At 33.7% G+C, this 22,588-nt stretch overlaps 1 protein-coding gene and 1 pseudogene across 22 annotated transcripts in view; both read right to left on the reverse strand.

The window, feature by feature from the left end:
• The window catches only part of STXBP5L (syntaxin binding protein 5L), a 422,914-nt gene that overhangs the window by 44,077 nt on the left and 356,249 nt on the right, over nucleotides 1-22,588 (reverse strand). The window lies entirely within an intron of this gene.
• LOC131757704 (actin-related protein 2/3 complex subunit 1A pseudogene) lies at nucleotides 8,686-9,886 on the reverse strand (annotated as a pseudogene).

Here is a 22,588-nt window from a genome sequence, read left to right on the forward strand (position 1 = left end):
ATTTTCATCAACACAAAAACAGCACTGACCACAGCACTGACCACTGACCATTAAGCAGTCACTGCCCACTCTACTCTTCCCTAGCCACTGTTGACCATCAATCTGCTTTCTGTTTCTAGGGATTTACTTATTCCGGATATTTCATATAAATGGAATCATACAATATGTGGCCTTTTGTGTGGCTTCTTTAACTTCATGTAATGTTTTTGAGGTTCATCCATGTAGCATGTATCAGTACTGCCTTTTTAAGATAAAATATTTTAAGATTGTGGTAAAATACACATAAAATTTACCATTGTAACCAATTTTAAGTGTACAGCTCAGTGGTATTAAGCACATTTGTACTGTGCACCAGCCATCTCCAGAACTCTTTTCACCTTGTAAAAATGAAACACATTACCCATTAAAAAATAACTCCCCATTTCCCTCTTCCCCAGCTCCTGGCAACCACCATTCTACTTTCTTTATCTATACTATACATATGACTACTCTGGGTACCTCATATAATTGGAATCATACAATTTTTCTCTTTCTGTGACTGGCTTAGTTTACTTAGCATAGTATCCTCAAGATTCATTCATGTTGTAGCATATGTCAGAATTTCCTTCCTTTCTAAGGCTGAACAAATTCCACTGTATGTTTTACACATATTTTGTTTATCCATTCATCCACTGATGGACTGGATTGGGTTGCTTCCACATTTTAGCTATTGTCAGTAATGTGTGTTTTCCATGGCAGGTGTACAATTGCACATTCCCACCAGCAATACACAAGGGTTCTAACTTCTCCACATCCTCGTCAACACATTATTTTCTGTTTTTTTTTTTTTTTTTTTTTTTTTTTTTTTTTAATGGTAGCCACCACCTATTGGGTATGAGGTGATATTTCATTGTGGTTTTGATTTGCATTTCCCTGATGATTAGTGAGTTTGAAGATCTTTTCATGTGCTTATTGGCCATCTGTATATATTCTTTGGAGAAATATCTATATAACTTTTTCCCATTTTTAAATTGAGTGGTTTGTTATGGAACTTTAGGAGTTCTCTGAATATTCTGGATGGTAGAGCCTTATCACACATACGATTTGTAAATATTTTCTCTGTAGGTGGTCTTTTCACTTTCTTGATAATGTCTTGTGCAAAAATTTTGAAGTCCAATTTACCAATTTTTCTTTTGTTGCTTGTATTTTTGGTGTCATATTTGAGAATCCATTGCCAAATTCAGTGTCATGAACATTTTCCCTTATGTTTTCTTCTAAGAGATTTTTTAGCTTTATCTCTTAAAGTTAAGTCATTGATCCATTTTTTTTTTTTGTATGTGGTTTGAGGTACTGGTCCATCTCCAACATTTTGCATGTGGATTTCCAGTTGTCTCAGTATCATTTGTTGAAGAGACTATTCCCTGCCCCCCCAAACTTCACTGAATTGTCCTGGTAACTTGTTGAAAAATCAATTGGACATAGATGTATGGTTTTATTTCTGGACTCTCAGTTCTATCATTGATCGTCTATCTTTATACCAATATCACACTATTTTGATATGTGTACCTATGCAGTAAGTTTTGAAATTGGGAAGTGTGAGTCTTCCAACTTTCCCCCTTTTTCAGTATTTTGTCTATTTTTGCTTTGGCATTTCCACATGAATTTTAGGATAAGCTTTTCCATTATTTAAAACGGCTATTGGTATTTTGGCTGGGACTGCATTGAATCTGTTAAATTGTTTTGGGTATTATTTAAACAATATTAAGCATTTCAATTCATGAACAAGGGATGTATTTTCACTTACATGGGTCTTCTTTAATTTCTTTTAGCAATGTTTTGTAGTTTTCAGTGTACAAGTTTTACATCTCCTTGGTTAAATTTATTTCTAGGTATTTTATTCTTTGGAAGACTTACAAATGGAATTTTTTAAAAATTTCTCTTTCAAAATTTTCATTGCTGGTGTATAGAAATGCAGCTGATTTCTGTGTGTTTACTATATACCCTGCAACTTTGCTATATTATTAGTCCTAGTTCTTTTGTGGATTATTTGGGATTTTCTGTATAGAGGATCATGCCATCTGCCAAAGGGATAGTTTTACTTCTTTACTAATTTGTATGCTCTTATTTATTTATTTTGCTTAATATCTCTAGCTAGAACTTCCAGTACAAAATAGAAGTGGTAAACAAAGGCATTCTTGTCTTGTTCTTGATCTTTTTTTTTTTTTTTTTTTTTTTTTGTTGTTGTTGTTGTTCTTGATCTTAATGAAGAAAGTTTTCAGTCTTTCATCCTTGAGTAGAATGACTGTGGGCTTTTCATGAATGCCCTTCTATTTCTAGTTTTCTGAATTCTTTTGTTTGTTTTGTGTGTGAGTTGTTTTTTTTTTAATCATGAAAGGGTATTCAATTTTGTCAAATCTTTTTTCTGCACCAATTGAGATGATCATGTGTGGGATTTTTCCTTCATTCTGTTAGTGTGGTTTTTTACCTTTTTAATTTTCTTCTGTTGAACCACTCTTGTATTTCTGAGATAAAGCTCACTTGATTATGGTATATAATCCTTTTAATGTGCTGTTGGATTTTGTTTGCAAATACTTTGAGAATATTTGCATGTATATTCATAAGGGATATTGGTCTCTAATTTTATTTTCTTGTGGTGTTCTTTGTCTAGGTTTGAAATCAGAGTAATGCTGGTTCACAGAATGCATTAGGAAAGGTTCCCTCTTCTATTTTTTGGAAGAGTTTGATAAGGATACGTGTTAATTCTTCTTTACATATTTGGTAGAATTCACCAGTGAAGCCATCTCATCCTGGACTTTTCTTTGTCAGGAGGTTTCTGAGTACTGATTCAATGTCCTTACTTGACATTGAATAGCTAAGCTCAGATTTTCTTTCTTCTTAAGTCAGTTTTGGTAATTCATGTATTTCTAGGAATTTGCATATTTCATCTAGATTATCTAATGTTGGCATACAATTGTTCATAGTATTCTCTTATAATCCTCTAACTTCTGTAAGGTTGATAGTAATGTACCCACTTTTATTCCTGATTATAACTGTTTGTATATTCTTTTTTTTTCTTAGTCTAGGTGAGGGTTTGTCAATCTTTTCAGAGTCAACTTATGGCTTGATTATTGATTTTCCATCATCTATTTTATTTTCTTGCATCTTTATTTTTTTTCTTACTCTGCTAGCTTTGGGTTTATTTGGCTGCTCTTTTCTAGTTTGTTAAGGTGTAGAGTTGGATTATTGTTCTGAGAGCTTTCTTTTTTTTTTTTTAAACATTTTTATTGGAGTAAAATTGCTTTACAATGGTGTGTTAATTTCTGCTTTATGACAAAGTAAATCAGCTATACATATATCCTCATATCTCCTCCCTCTTGCGTCTCCCTCCCACCCTCCCTATCCCATCCCTCTAGGTTGTCACAAAGCACTGAGCTGATCTCCCTGTGCTATACAGCTGCTTCCCCCTAGCTATTTTACATTTAGTAGTATATATAAGTCCATGCCACTCTCTCACTTCATCCCAGCTTACCCTTCTCCCTCCCCATGTCCTCAAGTCCATTCTCTACATCTGCATCTTTATTCCTGTCCTGCCCCTACGTTCTTCATAACCATTTTTTTTAAGATTCCACATATATGTATTAGCATACGGTATTTGTTTTTCTCTTTCTGACTTACTTCACTCTGTATGACAGACTCTAGATCTATCCACCTCACTACAAATAACTCAATTTTGTTTCTTTTTATGGCTGAGTAATATTCCATTGTATATATGTGCCACATCTTGTTTATCCATTCATCTGTCAGTGGACACTGAGGTTGCTTCCATGTCCTGGCTATTGTAAATAGGAGCCTTCTTCTTCTTTTTTTTTTTTTTTTTTTTTTTTTTGCGGTACGTGGGCCTCTCACCGCTGTGGCCTCTCCCGTTGCGGAGCACAGGCTCCGGACGCACAGGCTCAGCAGCCATGGCTCACGGGCCCAGCCACTCCGCAGCATGTGGGATCTTCCCAGACCAGGGCACGAACCCGTGTCCCCTGCATCAGCAGGCGGACTCTCAACCACTGCGCCACCAGGGAAGCCCCCTTTTTCTTTTTAATGTAGGCATTTATACCTATAATTTTCCTCTGAGATGTGTCTATGGTGTAACCTATAAATTTAGTTGTTTGTTTTCATTTGTCTCAAAGTATCTCCAATTATTCTTGTAATTTCCTCTTTGATCCATTAGTTGTTTAAGAGTGTTCTATTTAATTTCCAAGTTTTATGAATTTTCCAGCTTTATTTCTTTTTCTTTTTTAAAAATTTATTTATTTATTTTTGGCTGTGTTGGGTCTTCGTTTCTGTGTGAGGGCTTTCTCTAGTTGCGGCAAGAGGGGGCCACTCTTCATCGCGGTACGCAGGCCTCTCACTGTCGTGGCCTCTCTTGTTGTGGAGCACAGGCTCCAGACACGCAGGCTCAGTAGTTGTGGCTCACAGCCCTAGTTGCTCTGTGGCATGTGAGATCTTCCCAGACCAGGGCTCGAACCCGTGTCCCCCGCATTGGCAAGCAGATTCTCAACCACTGCGCCACCAGGGAAGCCCTCCAGCTTTATTTCTGACTTCTAGTTTCTTTCCATTGTGGTTAAAGAGAAAACTTTGTATGATTTTAATCTTTTAAAATTTACTGAGACTTTTGTGGCCTAAAATATGTCCTATCCTGGACAGTGTTCCATGAGCCCTTGAGAAGAATATGTCTTCTACTATTATTGCATAGAGTACTTTATATATGTCTATTAGGACTAACTGGTTTACAGTGTTATTCACATCCTCTTTCTTTTTTGATCACCTGTGTAAATTTTCTATCCTTATTGAAAGAAGCCTATTGAATTCTCCAACTATTATTGTAGAATTGTCTAATTCTCCCTTCAATTCTGTTAATGTTTGACTCATATATTTGGGACTCTGCTATTTGGTGCATATTTATTTACAATTGTTTTATCTTATTGAATTGATGCTTTTATCAATATATAATGTCCTTCTTTGTTAGCTTTTGACTTAAAGTCTACTTTGTCTGTTAGTATTAATATTGCCACCAAAGTTTTGTTTACTATTTCCATGGAGTATCTTTTCCTATCATTTTAATTTTAATATATTTGGTTTTTTAATCTAAAATGAGTCTCTTGTAGTCATGTACCAAAATGTTTATTGCAGCTCTATTTACGATAGCCAGGACATGGAAGCAACCTTAGTGTCCATCAACAGATGAATGGATAAAGAAGATGTGGCACATATATACAATGGAATATTACTCAGCCATAAAAAGAAATGAAACTGAGTTATTTGTAATGAGGTGGATAGACCTGGAGTCTGTCATACAGAGTGAAGTGTAAGTCAGAAGGAGAAAAACAAATACCGTATGCTAACACATATATATGGAATCTAAGAAAAAAAATGTCATGAAGAGATTAGTGGTAGGATGGGAATGAAACACAGACCTACTAGAGCATGGACTTCAGGATATGGGGAGGGGGAAGGGTAAGCTGTGACGATGTGTGAGAGAGTGGCAGGGACATATACACACTACCAAATGTAAATTAGGTAGCTAGTGGGAAGCTGCCGCATAGCACAGGGAGTTCACCTCTGTGCTTTGTGACCACCTAGAGGGGTGGGATAGGGAGGGTGGGAGGGAGGGTGACGCAAGAGGGAAGAGATAAGGGAACATATGTATATGTATAACTGATTCACTTTGTTGTAAAGGAGAAACTAACACACTATTGTAAAACAGTTATACTCAAATACAGATGTTAAAAAAATAAAATAAAATGAGTCTCTTGTATAGTTGGATCTTATATATTTTTTAGTCTGCCAATTTGTCTTTTAAATGGTGATTTTAATCCATTTAAAGTCATTACTTTAAAAAAATAATTACTAATAAAGAAGCACTTCTGCCATTTTTATATTTGTTTTCAAAAAATATCTTTCTGAATTGCTCCAATACTGCCTTCTTTTTTGTTTGATTCATTTTTTTCTAATATACCTTTTTTATCCCTCCACATTTCCTTTTCTGTGTATTTTTTAGTTATTTTCAAATGGTTACCCTGGTGATTACAATTAACATAAATTTATAACAATCTATTTTGAATTGATACCAACTTAGCTTCAATAGCATACAAAACTCAGCTCTTATAGAGCTCCCTCACCTCCCCTTATGTTGTTGTTGCCTTAGAATCTTTATACGTTGCATTCCCATTAAAAAAGATTTATAACTGTTTTATACATTTGTCTCTTAAGTCATGTAGGAAACAAAATAGAGGGGTTAAGAAAAATATAATAATACTGGCTTTTATATCTGCCTGTTTAGTTACCTTTACTAGTATTCTTTACTTTTTAAAATGGCTTCAAGTTACTGTCTAGTGTCCTTTCACTTCAGCCAGCAGACTCCCGTTAGTATTTCTTGTGTGTGTGGGGGGGTCTACTAGTGATAAACTCTCTTTGCTTTTGTTTATCTGGGAATGTCTTAATTTCTCTTTCATTTTTGAAGGAAAATTTTGCCAGATATAGAATTCTTTGTTGAAATTTTTCTTTTCTTTCAGCACTTTAAATATGTCATTCTACTGCATTTTGGCTTTTATGGTTTCTTATGTGCAACTGGCTGTTAATCTTATTGAGGAGCCCTTATACATGATGAGCTGCTTCTCTCTTGCTGCTTTTAAGATTCTCTCTTTGTGTAAAGTTTGATTGTAATGTGCCCCAGTGTGGGTCTCTGAGTTTTTCATGTTTGGAGCTCACTGACTTTCTTGGCTGTAGAGATTCACATCTTTCCTCAATTTGGGGATGTTTTCAGCCATTTTCTCAAATATTCTTTCTTCCCTTTTTTCTCCTTCTCTTCTTCTGGTACTCGCATAATATACTGGTATACTCAATGGTGTCTCACAAGTCACTTAAGCTTTGTTCATTTTCTTTCACATTTTTTTGCTCCTCTGAGTTGATAATTTCAATTGGCCACTTTCTTCTGCCAACTCAAATCTGCTGTTGAACCTTTCTGCTGAATTTTTCACTTTAGCTTTTGTAATTTTTAGCTCCAAAATTTCTACTTAGTTCCTTTTTATAATTTCTATTTCTTTATTAATAGTCTCTATTTGTTCATCCATAGTTATCCAATTCTCAATTGGCTTTTTCATTTGTGCTTGTTTTAGCTTCATAATCTCTTGATCTTTTAAAACATTGTTTCATTGATCCCTTTGAGTATCCTAAAAGTCTTTAAAATAACTCTTTGTTATTCTTTTAATAAAATTAATTTCATATAGAATGAACTGTCGTAGTACTCAACTTTTGTCTTTTTTAGCACGAGATTTTTTTTATGTAGTCTGGAATTTTTTCTCCAGCTTCCCCTTCTTTGTTCTCTATTCTGGATAATTAGTTTTATAGTTGCTTTCCACTAGTCTCTAGATCTCTAGTCTATAATTTTCAGAGTTCTTGATCCATGATATTACAGGATCTATGAAAAAAAAGCTAGTGGGAAATTTCCTGTTGGTCCAGTGGTCATGACTTGGTGCTTTCACTGCTGTGGGCCTGGGTTCGATCCTTGGTCGGGGAACTGAGATCCTGTAAAATGCACGGCATGGCCAAAAAAAGAAAAAAAGAAAAAAGAAAAAAGAGCTAGCTACTCATCTAGTAAGTCAGAAACCAGGCCCAAGAATTGTTTGAGGGTTTTAAAATCATGCAGGTGGTAGGGGTTGTTTTGTTTTTTTCTATTTTTTTGTTTTAATTTCTTAGGTCATTAATTTGATTTAAAAATGTGGTTTGTAAGATTCTACTTTTACATATTGAGGTTTTCTTTGTGGTTTTAACATTGGTTTAACTTTTATAAGTTTTTCAGTGGGCACTTGAAATTATAACACATTTTCAAGGTATAAAGCTCAGGATATATTAAATAAATCTTCCAAGTAAATTATGTTTCTTTGTTCCCATATGGTTTTTCTTACTTTTTGCCTCCTTGAGTTGTCATTAAATTATGTTAGAATCTCTTATGGTTATCACATTTCTGTTTATTCTTAATGTTTCTTGTACATCAAGAACTGTAAGAAATGTAATTATTATCCTACATTATTTGGTTTATTAAAATTTGTAAACAGTTTCATTGTAGATGGTACATTTCAGCAATATAAATATCAGCACCTTTCTAATTTAATGTATTTTGCCTTGAACTCAGCTGATATTATCATAACTCCTGTTTTATTTTTGCTAGTAGTTGTCTTACATGTCTTACTACTAGCCTTTGAATCACTTTGCTTTAGATGTCTCTTGTGAATTTTGTTTTGCTAAACATTCTGAAAGCCTTTCTCTTGTAAGTAAAGTAATTCACTTTTTATGTCTATTGACAGAGACATTTCATCATAGTTCTGTCATTTAAAAAAACACATTTAGTATTTTTACTTAATTTTCTGGGAGACAATTTACATACTAACCCCCTTCTTAAGTTAATGTGACAATTTTCCATAATGTACTGCTTAAAGAGAAGCTTTGGTCTAGAATGGAATGAAACAGCCACAAACCAAATGTACAAAAAAATAGATTAAAAACTTTAAAAGACTGTTTAAAAATCCAACATTTTCACCAATTATATTCAAACAGCACCCAAATGATATCGGCATATGCATTTTTAGTGTTTCCTTGTGGTTGGCTTTCCTCACCATCTTGCAGGTTACAAACAGAGTTGCAGTCAGTTGTAGTCTGTCATGCTAGATCATAGAGGTTCACTCAGCTTCATATTAGTTGAAGGCCCTGGGTGGAGGACTCTAAGGTCTTGAAATCCCAAATCATCATTGCTCCATTGATTCCTATAGGGCAAAATTTCTGATCATCTTGCTTGTCTACCTTGCAAATAGGTACTTGAGTGATGCTATTCTGGAGTAGCATCTCTGAGGCTGTATTATGGTCCTTGATTGTGACTCTTGTCTATGTTGTGCTGGATGCTGTGTTTTGGAATGTCTAGTTTGGAGACTAAGGTCAAGCAGCCATGGTCATCTTGGTTAAAAAGCACTGGGCAGCATTCTTGGCCAGCAGCTACAACAACACTGTTCTCTGAGACAATAATACAATCAGGAGTGGCAGGAACTCTGTTTTCAGATTGCAACCTGAACACTATTTGAGACATCAGGACTGTACATGGTATTTACTCAGGCTCCCAGTGGTAGAGAAGTTGAACCAGGGACCCAGCCTCCAGTGCCACCAAACTCTGACATCAGTTAACCAAGATGCATCTTGCTGCTCCATGGCATACTGGTTGACTTTTCATCCACTTTTTAATTGTATGTAGAAGCACTCCGCGTTTGAAGTCACATGATCCTGTTGTCAGCAAAATACGGAGATACCGATCCAAACTAAGGACAGTGAATGAACTGGCTTTTTAATGTGCTTGCTTACCCACTCGTCATTTTTATATCCAAGTGACAGACAGAAATAAATTTTTTTTTACTCTCCACAGCAAATTTGTTCTTTAGAGGGGACCACTTCACAAAAGTGGCTGCATGATTAATTCTCAAGGTCACCAGTGTTAGCGTCCAAAACCCATCTTTCCAACTCCTGCAAAGGACAGTGTGATCATGCTCGAGAGCCCTATCCCTACCTGTGATGTCTCCACTGTGCTCCTGGAGTGCATGAGGTTTCACCCACTGGCTCCCATTCCTCTTATAGGTGGGAACTTTGTGGTTATTGTGGCTAAGGGCAATCTGAGTATGGCATGGCAACTGATTGGCTCCAGTAAAAATTGTTGCAGGGACAATATTTATGGTGTTTTTAAGGGTTAGAAAGCTAGGGTCAGGGCAGTCCTGACAGGCTCAGAGTGTAGAATTTGAAGATTCTGGTCAGTCAACAGGAACAGGCTGTGTTCCATTCTGCAAGTTTTATGTAGATTATTTCATCTTCCTCTTCCTTCTCCTCCACCTCTTTCCCCCTTCTTCCTCTTCCTTCTTCTTTTTCCTTCTCTAGTTTCTGTAGTTTCTTTCACTATATGGCCTGTATTTTCTTATTTTCTTTTTTATATGTATTATCCTTTGCCTGATTTTTTTGAAGTTTTGGGGTATTAATTTTTTTTAGTGGTTACCTTGAAGATATATTTTTAATTCTTCTTGAATTGCTATATATGCATAATATCAATTTATTTCCCCTTGTGAAAGGTGAAATTAAGTATAATTCCTCTTCCTCTGCTTATCTTTGCTCTCAGTTCACAACCAATTAACCACCACACTTAGCTATAGAAATATTAACTCTTGTTAGCAACTTTAACCTCTTTACCTCTTGAAATGTAAAAGTTAAAGTATTTCTATATCATTATGGATTTTATGTTTACATTTTATAATCATATTTGCCACTGTCATTTAACTTTAGTTTTACAAATAAATTAAATAATCACTACTTGTCCTTTGACCATGGCCTTTCTATGCATCTTTTCATTGGCTGGAGGCCATCCTGTAGTAGATTTTTTTAAGTGTTCACGGAGGCCTGTGTTTCATTTACAGTATTCTATGATGCATATATAAAATATATTCATAATGTTGTGCCAGCCCCTGGATTATGTGTATTCAAGGTTTGAATTCTATAAAATCAATTCATTTTTAGGTCATTAATTCAAAATCTTTATTAAGAAAGAGAAATGTCTGTATTTTTTGTTAAAAATTGAGAAACAAGATAGTTTTTCACTGAATGTTAAAATGTTAGGGAATAAAGCAATTTACCATGATTCTGGTAACTACTTCATAAAAGGCTAACAACTTGAGGATTCTAATTGCATAACTGTCCAATGTATGAAGTTTTTATTGTTACTACTATTATTTTACTTTTACTGTTATACTGCTACTCCAGATAAGGATTTTTGTAACAAAGAAGTTATTACATTAGTACCCAAAGCTCTCCAACACGTTGTCATCTTTCCTTTGTCTTCAGTGAAGAGCTCATATACACAGTCACTAATACCTTTACACAGATGACTGTTATCTATTACTTTGGGCTTGAGATTTCCCCTCTACACTCTAGCCCTACATTTCTTTATTTTCTTTATTTTTTTAAATTGAAGTATAGTTGACTTACAATATTGTGTTAGTTTTAGGTGTACAGCAAAATGATACATATATATTTTTTCAGATTACTTTTCATTATAGGTTATTATAAGATACTGAATATTGTTCCCTGTGCTATATGATAAACAGTCCTACATTTCTAATTGCTCATTGAGTGGTTAACATGAATGTCCCTGAGCAACTCAAACTCATTTTCCTTTTCTCTCAAATCAGGTATTCTCAATGAGAATGGTATTCTCCATTTTCTGCACTCTGTAGTCATCCTTTGACTCCCCCTATTTCCTATGCCTTACCAGCCCTGTTCCTTCACTGTTCCCAATCCCATCAGTTGTAAAGTCTCCCATGGTAACACCTCTTCATTTTCACTGTTATCCTACTTTGGTCCTTATTTGGTGTACTGCAATAGCTTCTTACACATTTTCCTCCTTCACTAAAGGATTATACACCACTGGAGAATATTCTTCCTAAAACCATGTTACAAGCAACCCAGGATATATTTTACACCAAGGTTTTACGTTGGAAGAATTTACATACATAAAAGAATTTATCCTCTTTCAGAATCCTTATAATTTTTTTTCTGGAGATTTGTGGGAAACAAGTTTTAAAAATGAAATTACATTGACAACATACTTAGAAATAGGGATTTAATGAAATTTTATTGTGAATCCTTTTAATTGCAAAAAAATCCTTTAGTAAAGTGATAAGCACTTGACTTTTATCTTTTATATATGTGAGTTTTCATAATCATCTTTGTCTAAAATATGCATAAAAATAGAATGAAGCAACTGGGAAGGAGATAATTGGCAACTGAAAGACTGACAGTTTTAGGAATTGTTTATTAATATGTTTATTAATAACAATCATGCCTAACTGACCTCCAGATTAGAATGAAAACTAAGAGCTTTCTTTGCTACTTCCAATAAATATGGAAGTGGGCTGAGAATCTTCTATTTTTTATTATTCCTTTTCGACATTCTAGGAAAGAAATTATGATATGTGGAAATTACGTGAATAAATATCAGAATGCATATTTTTCTAGAGGAAAACATTCTCATTCTTTAGTCTTCATTTGACATTTGTCACAGTACATGCTATACAAAATGATAGGTAATTATAAGATTATAAGCTTTGCAATGATATATACCTGATTTAAATTCAGTTTTGCTATAGTTGTATGACCTTAGACAAATTTGAATTTTTCATAGCCTTAATTTATTTGTAAAGTGGGAACAATATTACTGATCTATCTCGGATAATTTGTACAAACTATATAGCATAATGTCTGACATGTAGTAGGAGGTCAATAAATGGAACTAGAATGTTGATTCTTCCTTTGACATCAATTACACTGGCAAAATACTAATTAACTTCATAACAATTTTGTTAATATTAAACTAATAATAATACTGAATGTTAGTGCTTTGCATTTAAAAATACAATAACATAATTATCCAATTTAATCAAATTCGTCTAAGATGATATGTAATCAGATTTTAAATGTAACAAACTATTTGACTAAAAGTTATTTAATTTAGATACAGTGAGATGAGGTATGTGAATATGCTCCATAAACTTTGAGTATTATGTTGTGATCTAGGTTAAAATCTTAATTCTACAATTTATTAACAATATAATCTCAGTTTCTGCTCTGAAAAAAAAGATTGGGAACAGTGATAACTATCTTAAAGAGTTGCTAAGAAAGTCAAATAAAATAATGTATGTGAAACAGCTTTGTACACTAAAAAAAATGCAAAGACTAATTATTGTATTTTTCTTATTTCAACCATGACATTAGTAGGATTTAATGCTATGACTTTAAGTCAGAATAAAGGAGATGAAAATAAAGGTAATTCAATTAAATTTCAAAAAAGAAAAACTATCTTGGAACAAGCAGATAAAAGTTCTGAAAGAAAAATTTATGAAAGCCTATTTAATTTATTTCAGAGCTAGAATTATGAATAAGCTCTTCATCACCACAAAAAATAAATTAAAAGTGAATAAAATCTTCTATAACTTTCTTAAATGGCGAGAACTCTATTCTTTTATGTATCGGACTTTGTTGTTGTTGTTAAATAGCATTAATTCTAAATGATATTAATATACAAAATGGGAAAAATAGTTCCAGAAAAAGTGATGTTCATTTACATGGTTACAGTCACGAGGGTCCATATTCATGACTAATTAATGTTTGAAACCATTCTCATGATTAAAAAAAAAAACCAAAACCCAAACATTATATACCTTGGTGTGTAATGATTTATGAAACATAATTTTGTAAAATGATTGTTAAACAAAATGTTGAATGCTGCCAACAGAACTGTATGGTGATTTTTAAGAAAGGCTTTTTGGAAAGCCATTAAACACTGCCATCTAGGAAACTTGTTATTCATGGACTGGTTGGTTAAAATGTTCAGCCAAATGAATGTAAGAAAACTTAAAATTGTTGGCTTTTGCCTACCGTACCAAGATCAGCCTTAAGATCTGTTGGCAGACTTAACTTTCTTGATCCTTTAACTGAAACAACAGAAAAAGCAAAAAGGCAGTTGTTAATTATATAAAATTAAAGAGGAGTGTGAGGGAACAGTATGTTTTACAGTATAATTATTGAAATCCTAATGAACGTTACATTTAGTGAGCATTATGGAAGCAGAAATATTGTTCAGTGTTAGTTTGTTGTCATTCAGGAATAAATAATATGCAAACAGAAACATGAGAAAAGCAGTTGTTATTACAGTAAATAAGTGCATCTTTGCATAGTTTTTTTCACATGTAGCATGAGAAGTGATTTCTTTTTTGGGAAAGAACCAAAAATCAATTCCAGATAAATCTGATAGATAAAGAAGTACTGCAACAAATGTATAAGTTCAGATCATAAATAACAATGGAAGGGGGAAAACTGATTAACTCTGTAAACAATTTTTGAAATAGAAAGAAAATTCTACTATAGATGTATATGATATAGTGAAGGAAACTTTACCATACCTATGGCAGATGAAATGACTCATGTATTGAATACTACAATGTTAAATTCAGTAGATTAAAAAAATCTTAAATAAAAAATATTTGATAATAAATTTAATTATATTATTATAAATCAAGCTGTCATAAAATGTTTGAATAAACCAAGAAAACTCCTACAACTTATTGAAAATTTGCCTCATTATCTGTTAATAACAATTTTACATTGGGCATCTCAAAATATTTAACTGGAATGTTATAATAGAAAGAAATTGCATTAGGGGAAATCATGTTAGAAATATTTCCTGTCAATTAATACTTTATTAAGAATCATTGATACTATCAATTAATTTATACCTTCTAATGAGTGATTTTCTTTACAATTAGGAAAGTTATTTTAAAATAAAGATGCAGTATGATATAGTAGAAAGAATACTCAATTTAAAATCAAAACATGAGTCACAAATTTCTGAATTGTTACCACCTAATTATAAAACTTTGAAAAAGTTTTATAAAAATCCCTTTATCAATTTGCAGCTTAATCTTCCCATCTGTCAAATAACATCTTTGATACTATCTAATATTTCAGCTGGAATTATTGGAATACATTTTATAAAACCTAAATATACTTTTTGTGTGTCATGAAATATTACTCATCTTTTGATTTTTTTTCCAACCATTTAAAAATTAAAAACCCATTCTTAATTCACAAGTCATACCAAAATAGTTTGCAAGCTGGATTTGGCCTGTGGGCTGTAGCTTGCTAACTACAATATGCCATGCTAAACTACTTATTTAAGGAAATCTAAGCATTATCGTTCTAATAAAAATAATAGCAACAGGCAGTTGTCTCTATAAAAAAGACATTAAATAATTATATTAAGGAGAAATCAAATCAAATTTGAGCAATTTGGGTTTAGAATCAGCAGCACAACAAAAAGATTGTATTTATATAAAAATATGGCAAACTAAATAAATATATGTAATAATTATGCCAGAACAGGTTGCAAATAAAGTATATTTTGTAAATTGATTCACAATGCAGACAGACTGAGGAAGTGGGATGTTACTATTTTAAATCTTTCACTTAATTTTTAAAATAGGAACTAATTCTTTATAATGTAAGGATTTGTTTCAGAATTTATCTTTTTAATTGTTTCTATTTTGTTTTTAAATAGGGTATTTCAACATATCTATATAATATAAATTCAAAAATGGATTACAAAGATGCTTTCAGAAAGAGGTCAAACAGCTCCTTTCAATTAGTCTAGTATCTAATTTACTCTGGCTCTCAAATCTGCTCCACTTTTTGGGATATCCCCTCCACTTCACCACCAACCTTCTTGGTTTCCTGTAGACTGCCTCCTACCTAAAAATTGGGGGCCCGCCACAAACCCCATCCTCAATTGTATAACTGGAGGAGAAAAAGGGAGCAATTAGATGGTGGGATTGATTGGCAAACTTCTTTAATAACAATGTTAATAACAGGTGTCTGTTATTTATGCACAGAAAAATCTTCACTTGTCCAGCTACTAGTAAACTCCTACTCATTCTTTAAGACAGCTGAAAAATCACCACCTCCTTGAAGGCAGCCTCAGACTTAAGGCTTCATTTGGTGCCATTATCTTAACTTTTATAGTACCTTGTACACATCTTTTATAACATATTTTATTATACCTGATTTTCTTTACTCTGTCTACTATCGACTAAAATCCTGAAACTTTGAGTTCTCTAGCGATGGGGATTGTATTCCCAATACCTAATTAGCATAGAATAGATGTACAATAAGTGTTTGCTGAATGAAAGTTTAAAGAAAACAGTAAAGTCAGAAGGTAGGGGTGAAGGGTTATTCTGAAGAGGGCTAAACAGACAGAAAGCATGTTTCAAGTGGTAAAAGAATATGTTACACATTAACATTTGAGGAATTTGGGTTGGAAGATGAGTAAGGCAAGAGGGAAGAAGAAGCAAGCAGTCCTGGAAATAAACTGAATGAAAACAGTACATATTAACCTTTGCAATGTGCCCTTGGGAATGCAGCTCTCTGAATTTCTTCATTTTTACTGTTACCTAGCAAAAGCGTACATACCACTATCATTTCATATTGTTAGCCAAAGAGGAGAAAATGGGAAATAGAAACTTCACATTACTCATTGTCTTAGCACACTGCACTAAGAGAGGTGGAGAATCCTGGCTCAAAGGAATCTTTAAGGTCACATAGTCCAATATCCTACTCAATGCAAGTATTCTCTTACAACATTCTTGACATCATACCTGTTTGTGATAGAAACCTTCAAAGTATAAAAAAAAATCGAATTTTGGGTTGCTATAATTGCTATAAAATTTCCTTCCATTTGAGCTCAAACTACTTTCCTTTACCATTTACTAGTTTGTTCCAGTTCTAACCTCTGGCACAATAAAAAAAAAAAAAAAAGAGTAACTCATTTTTGCTCTCACAAATGCTAAGAACTGGAGTTCTTAAAGCATTACGGGCCATCTCTAGGTACTCTCATTTGGTCAGCAGGAATCTGTATTTTAATAAGCGTTGCAGGCAATACTAATAAAAGAGGTTGGCAGATAGATCACATTTTGAGAAATAATGTTTTACTGTTTTATAAACTTTAACCAACCTATGGGACTTTCACTCAGGACCCTTCCACAAAAAAGTACGTCCTGCGACGCATCTCAGATTTTCCATTAAAGAGATGCCATGTTGTCCTTAGTTGTTAAGGTTGATATATATATTATGTTGCTGAGCATTTTAAGGTGATTATGATTATATATACATATATATATGTTAACAGGTACTTTTTTGGTTCCTTTTGAGCAATATTTTTTTCATATCTGTCTTTGATCTTCCATTTTCTAATTAGGAAGAGAAGTTGATAGGTACAAGGATAGTAATGCTCCTACTAGAAGAGAATAGATATGTTTTTTTTCCCTTCTGTAAAGCTCCACAAAGACTTCTGCTTTTCTCCAAGGTAAGTTTCCTAGGGTCTGGCGAAATGAAGCCCAGTGATCAAAACCATAGCTGAAGTCAAACCATAACTCAAACATTTGCCAGCTGAGTGACCCTGGTCTAGTAGTTACTTAAATCTCAGGATGATTGTTTCTCTTCCTTTGTAGAATGGGTTTGATAATTAGTCCCTACTTCAAAGGGATCTTGTCAGTATTAAAGAAATATGTGTAAAGTACTTAACATGGTGTTGTAAATAATATTAGGTATTATATTCATTATTAAACTTAGTTGGCAAGAAAGCTTGTCATTCTGTGGTATTCTGTATCAAAAATGACTTACCTGGACAACATGTCCTTTTTGCAATCTAGTGTCTAGTATTAAATACAGCATGTTTGATAATGCCTCCAGTTGCATATGGTACCATTATTTCTTTCCTCTGCTCAATCCCTCAACACCTTGAAAAGCTGCCTGTTTTGGCTCACAGACAGTAATACAGAAAACAGTACCATACGGTAATCCAGCTGCGGGGCAGGGAATATTGCTGCAGCAAGTATTAGAACAGTTTGATTTCTTATCCTAGTCCTGTTAGATTCTGGGAGAATTGTCAGGAAATTCTTGCTACTTTAACATGTTGTGGCTTACATTTTTGAAAATGAAAAAAATTAAAAACAAAGGAAAGAAAATGAATAACTACATTTAAAAAGGTGAATTTTATTCTAACGTAAATTACATGGCACTAAATCTGAGTTTTAAAAAATTTGAAGGAAAGCATCCCCATAGATAGTGTTATTCACTTACCTAACCACATCTATCACCTTATGAATCACCTAGAAATTGTTAGGTAGGATGTCATAAGAGACCAAAGATGATGCAAATGAGTAAAAGGATTAGCTGGTGGCAAAATACATATTAATATTTATAAATTCAGGCCTAAAGATTTGGTGACGGCCAAGCCCTACAATAGCACCAGATTATAAACCTTTGCAAAACTATTCATCTCTACTCCTAGATTATCTGCCTCCCAAATTCAGGTTCATATACAGTAATGAGGCATGGTACTTTGATGGTTCACCATAGCTTATGCCAGCATGAGGTCATATGCTCAGCCCTAAATATAAACAGAAGTTCAGGTATTACAACAGGGTTTTGCCTAGGAGGCTTCAGTATATCTTGACTGTATCATTGCCTGTATATTCATATGCCTTTTTCCTAAGTCCTGATTCAATTTAAAGTAAATAAATAGTGCAGTCTGGCTTATCAGAGGAATGTCGTATTGGCTTCAAATAAGTTTTTATTCAAATCCTTGATTACACATTTGAATCAAAATTTTAGGAACACAGATGAACCCTCAATCAGTCTGAATATGGCTACTACTTTAATGGCAAATAACATAAAAAGCTAGGTTAGAAGTTTCTAACTCAAATAAGCTGTTTGTTGATTAAAAACAACTGGATTGACTTTTTTATTTCCCATGAAGGATTTCTACTTTAAGCCTAAGCTACAACTATTAATTGGAAATTTAGAATGGTCAAGGAGAATAAGTTCAGTCTCTTTAGGCCATGGGAGTTCCTCATTGCTTTTATAATATAACCACTATTGTATATTATTGAGAATCTATGTTCTGGGCACTAGCACACAGTTAAGATTAAGAAACTTGGCTAAAGTTATAATGGTAGAAGAGGTAGGGTAAGGTCAAATTTCTAAGACTCCAAAGCTATGCCCTTTGCACTAAGCAATACAATCTTCCTGACATAAAAGATACCAACTGTGTATCCTAGACATCTTCTATAAAATAAATAAACCTAACACTAAATTAAAATAAAAAGTTGTTTAGATTAAAATGTTTGTAAAGTTTACCTACCTATTGATTCATTACTATATTCCAACCAGTCAGTTAATTAATTTCATTTGTCTCTATCTTCCTTATGCTAGAAACGAAGATAGGACAAAAACACCTGGTGTGTGTGTGTGTACATATGTATGTATATATATATATATACACATAAATATACATGTATATGCATACATATATGTGTGTGTGTGCAAGTGTAGTTAAAACACACACACACACATACACACACACACACACAAATATTTTGGAGTTACCATGCCATGGTGGTGTCCTGAAAGACCTACACACCTCTAATTTTGTTGCTATTTCCCACCCCCCGTTTTTTCATAAGTGGTTAAGATATAGCCAGGCAAAGAGGTATATTTATTAGAATTAGCCCCAGCCTACAAAATTTTAATGTCATTATTCTAGTTTTCTTGCCACCTAAAATATGTATTACATTTCTATCTAAATGATGTTAGTGAATCAGTGACTTTTTGTTAGTGTCATATGAGCGAATGTTAGTGTCATATGATAAGCTCCATATGAGCAAATGGTAACTGATCATGAAACTTTATTTCTGTTCTTGTCTATCTTGAATTATAAACTCCTAGAGAGAACTAGGTTCTTCAACATATCTTTTTGAAAGCATACAAAAGGAGGCCAAATAATTTGTGGAGTGAGAGGAACTTGAGGTCTAAAGATTAGGTTGGTTCCAGCTAAGCCATGTACTAGCAGGATAAACTTGGGCAAGTTATAGAATTATTTTTCTTAGCCATAATTCTCCACTCATATAAAATGAGAGCTATACCAACCTTACAGGATTGCTATAGGACTAATTATGATAATACCCATGAAAAATACCTTAAGTACTTTAAAGTACTATACCAATGTTGATTACTGTTTTTAGCAAACAAGGTTTAATAAATTCAGATTGTGATAATTTGATTATATAAATTATAAAAACTAAAAATTACTTTCAAAACCAGGTTTTCCTGGAACTTAAATGGTAAACTGTGTTTCTGATGTTTCATGAAAAATATCTCTCAGTTCTTTTTAATTTTTTTGTTAAAACATTGTCTCTTCATAATTTAGCAGCTTCTCTCTGCTTGGATGTCATTAATGCTTGGTTTTTATTTTTTTCAGCTCTTTAAAAATTTTTTATTTTATATTGGGATATAGTTGATTAACAATGATGCATCAGCCTGTGTACAGCAAAGTGACTCAGCCATAGATGTACGTGTATTTATTCCTTTTCAAATTCCTTTCCCCTCTAGGCCACCACAGAATATTGAGCAGAGCTCCCTTCACTACATAGCAGGTCCCCGTTGGCCATCTGTTCAACACATAGTAGTGTGTATATGTCAATCCCAAACTCCCAATCCATCCCCTCCCATTCCCCCCCCCCCGGCAACCACAAGTCCATCCTCCAAGTCTGTGAGTCTGTTTCTGTTTTGTAAATAAGTTCATTTATATCATTTTTTTAGATTCCTCATAAAAGTGGTATCATATGATCATTGTCTTTCTCTGTCTGACTTACTTCACTTAGTATGATAAGCTCCAGGTCCATCCATGTTGCTGCAAAGTGCATTGTTTCATTCTTTTTAATGGCTGAGTAACATTCCATAGTATAAGTGTATCACAGCTTCTTTATCCATTTATCTGTCAATGGACATTTAGGTTGCTTCCATGTCTTGGCTATTGTAAACAGTGCTGCAATGAACATTGGAGTGCATGTATCCTTTCAAACCATGGTTTTCTCCAGATATATACCCAGGAGTAGGATTGCTGCGTCATATGGTAGCTCTATTTTTAGTTTGTAAAGGAACCTCCATACTGTCCTCCATAGTGGCTGTACCAATTTACATTCCCACCAACAGTGTAGGAGGGTTCCCTTTTCTCCACACCCTCTCCAGCATTTATTGTTTGTAGACTTTTTAATGATGGCTGCTCTGACTGGTGTGCAGTAATATCTCATTGCAATTTGATTTGCATTTCTCTAATAATTAGCAGTGTTGAGCATCTTTTCATGTGCCTCTTGGCCATCTGAATGTCTTCTTTGGAGAAATGTCTATTTAGGTCTTATGGCCATTTTTTTATTAGACTGTTTGTTTTTTGATATTGAGCTGTATGCGCTGTTTTTAGATTTTGGAGATTAATCCCCTGTCAGTTGCTTTGTTTGCAAATATTTTCTCCCATTCTGAGGGTTGTCTTTTTGTCTTGTTTATGGTTTCCTTTGCTGTGCAAAAGCTTTTGAGTTTAATTAGTTCCCACTTGTTTATTTTTGTTTTTATTTCCATTATGCTAGGAGATGGATTGAAAATATATTGCTGTGATTTATGTCAGTGTTCTTCAATTGTTTTCTTCTAAGAGTTTTATAGTATCAGGCCTTATATATAGGTCTTTAATCTTTGTGTATGGTGTTAAAGAATGTTCTAATTTCATTCTTGTACATGTAGCTGTCCAGTTTTCCCAGCACAATTTATTGAAGAGACTGTCTTTTCTCCATTGTATAGTCTTGCCTCCTTTGTCATAGATTAATTCACCATAGGTGCTAGGTTTATTTCTAGGCTTTCTATCTATTTCACTGATCTATATTTCTGTTTTTGTGCCAGTTCCATACTGTTTTGATGGCTGTAGCTTTGTAGTATAGTCTGAAGTCAGGGAGCCTTATTCTTCCAGCTCCATTTTTCTTTCTCAAGAGTGCTTTGGCTCTTCGTGGTCTTTTGTGTCTCCATACAAATTGTGAAATTTTTAATTCTAGTTCTGTGAAAAATGCCATTGGTAATTTGATAGGGATTGCATTGAATCTATAGTATGGTCATTTTGACAGTATTGATTCTTCCAATCTAAGAACATGGTATATCTTTTCATCCTGTTTGTGTCATCTTTGATTTCTTTAATTAGCATCTTATAGTTGTCAGGATAGAGGTCTTTTGCTTCCTTAGGTAGGTTTATTCCTAGTTATTTTATTCTTTTTGATGCAATGGTAAATGGGATTGTTTCCTTAATTTCTCTTTCTGATCTTTTGTTGTTAGTGTATAGAAATGCAACAGATTTCTGTGTATTAATTTTGTATCCTGCAACTACCAAATTCATTGATGAAATCTAGTAGTTTTCTGGTAGCATCTTTAGGATTTTCTATGTATACTATCATGTCATCTGCAAACAGTGACAGTTTTACTTCTTTTCCAATTTGTATTCTTTTATTTCTTTTTTTTCTCTGACTGCCATGGCTAGGACTTCCAAAACTATGTTGTATAAAAGTGGCAACAGTGGACATTCTTGTCTTGTTCCTGATCTCAGAGGAAATGCTTTCAGCTTTTCACCATTGAGTATGATGTTATCTGTAGGTTTGTCATATATGGCCTTTATTATGTTGAGGTATGTTCCCTGTGTGCCCACTTTCTGGAGAGCTTTTACCATAAATCAGTGTTGAATTTTGTCAAAAGCTTTTTCTGCATCTATTGAGATGATCATGGTTTTTATTCTTCAATTTGTTGATGTGGTGTATCACAGTGATTGATTTGAAGATACTGAAGAATCCTTGCATCCCTGGGATAAATCCCACTTGATCATGGTGTATGATCTTTTTATTGTATTGTTGGATTCGGTTTGCTAGTACTTTGTTCAGGATTTTTGCATCTATGTTGATCAGCGACATTGGCCTGTAGTTTTCTTGTGATATCTTTGTCTGGTTTTGGTATCAGGGTGACGGTGGCCTCATAGAATGAGTTTGGTAGTGTTCCTTCCTCTGCAATTTTTTGGAAGAGTTTCAGAAGGATAGGTGTTACCTCTTCTCTAAATGTTTGA

This window comes from Kogia breviceps, chromosome 5, assembly GCF_026419965.1.
Source record: "Kogia breviceps isolate mKogBre1 chromosome 5, mKogBre1 haplotype 1, whole genome shotgun sequence".
NCBI classification, from domain to species: domain Eukaryota; kingdom Metazoa; phylum Chordata; class Mammalia; order Artiodactyla; family Physeteridae; genus Kogia; species Kogia breviceps.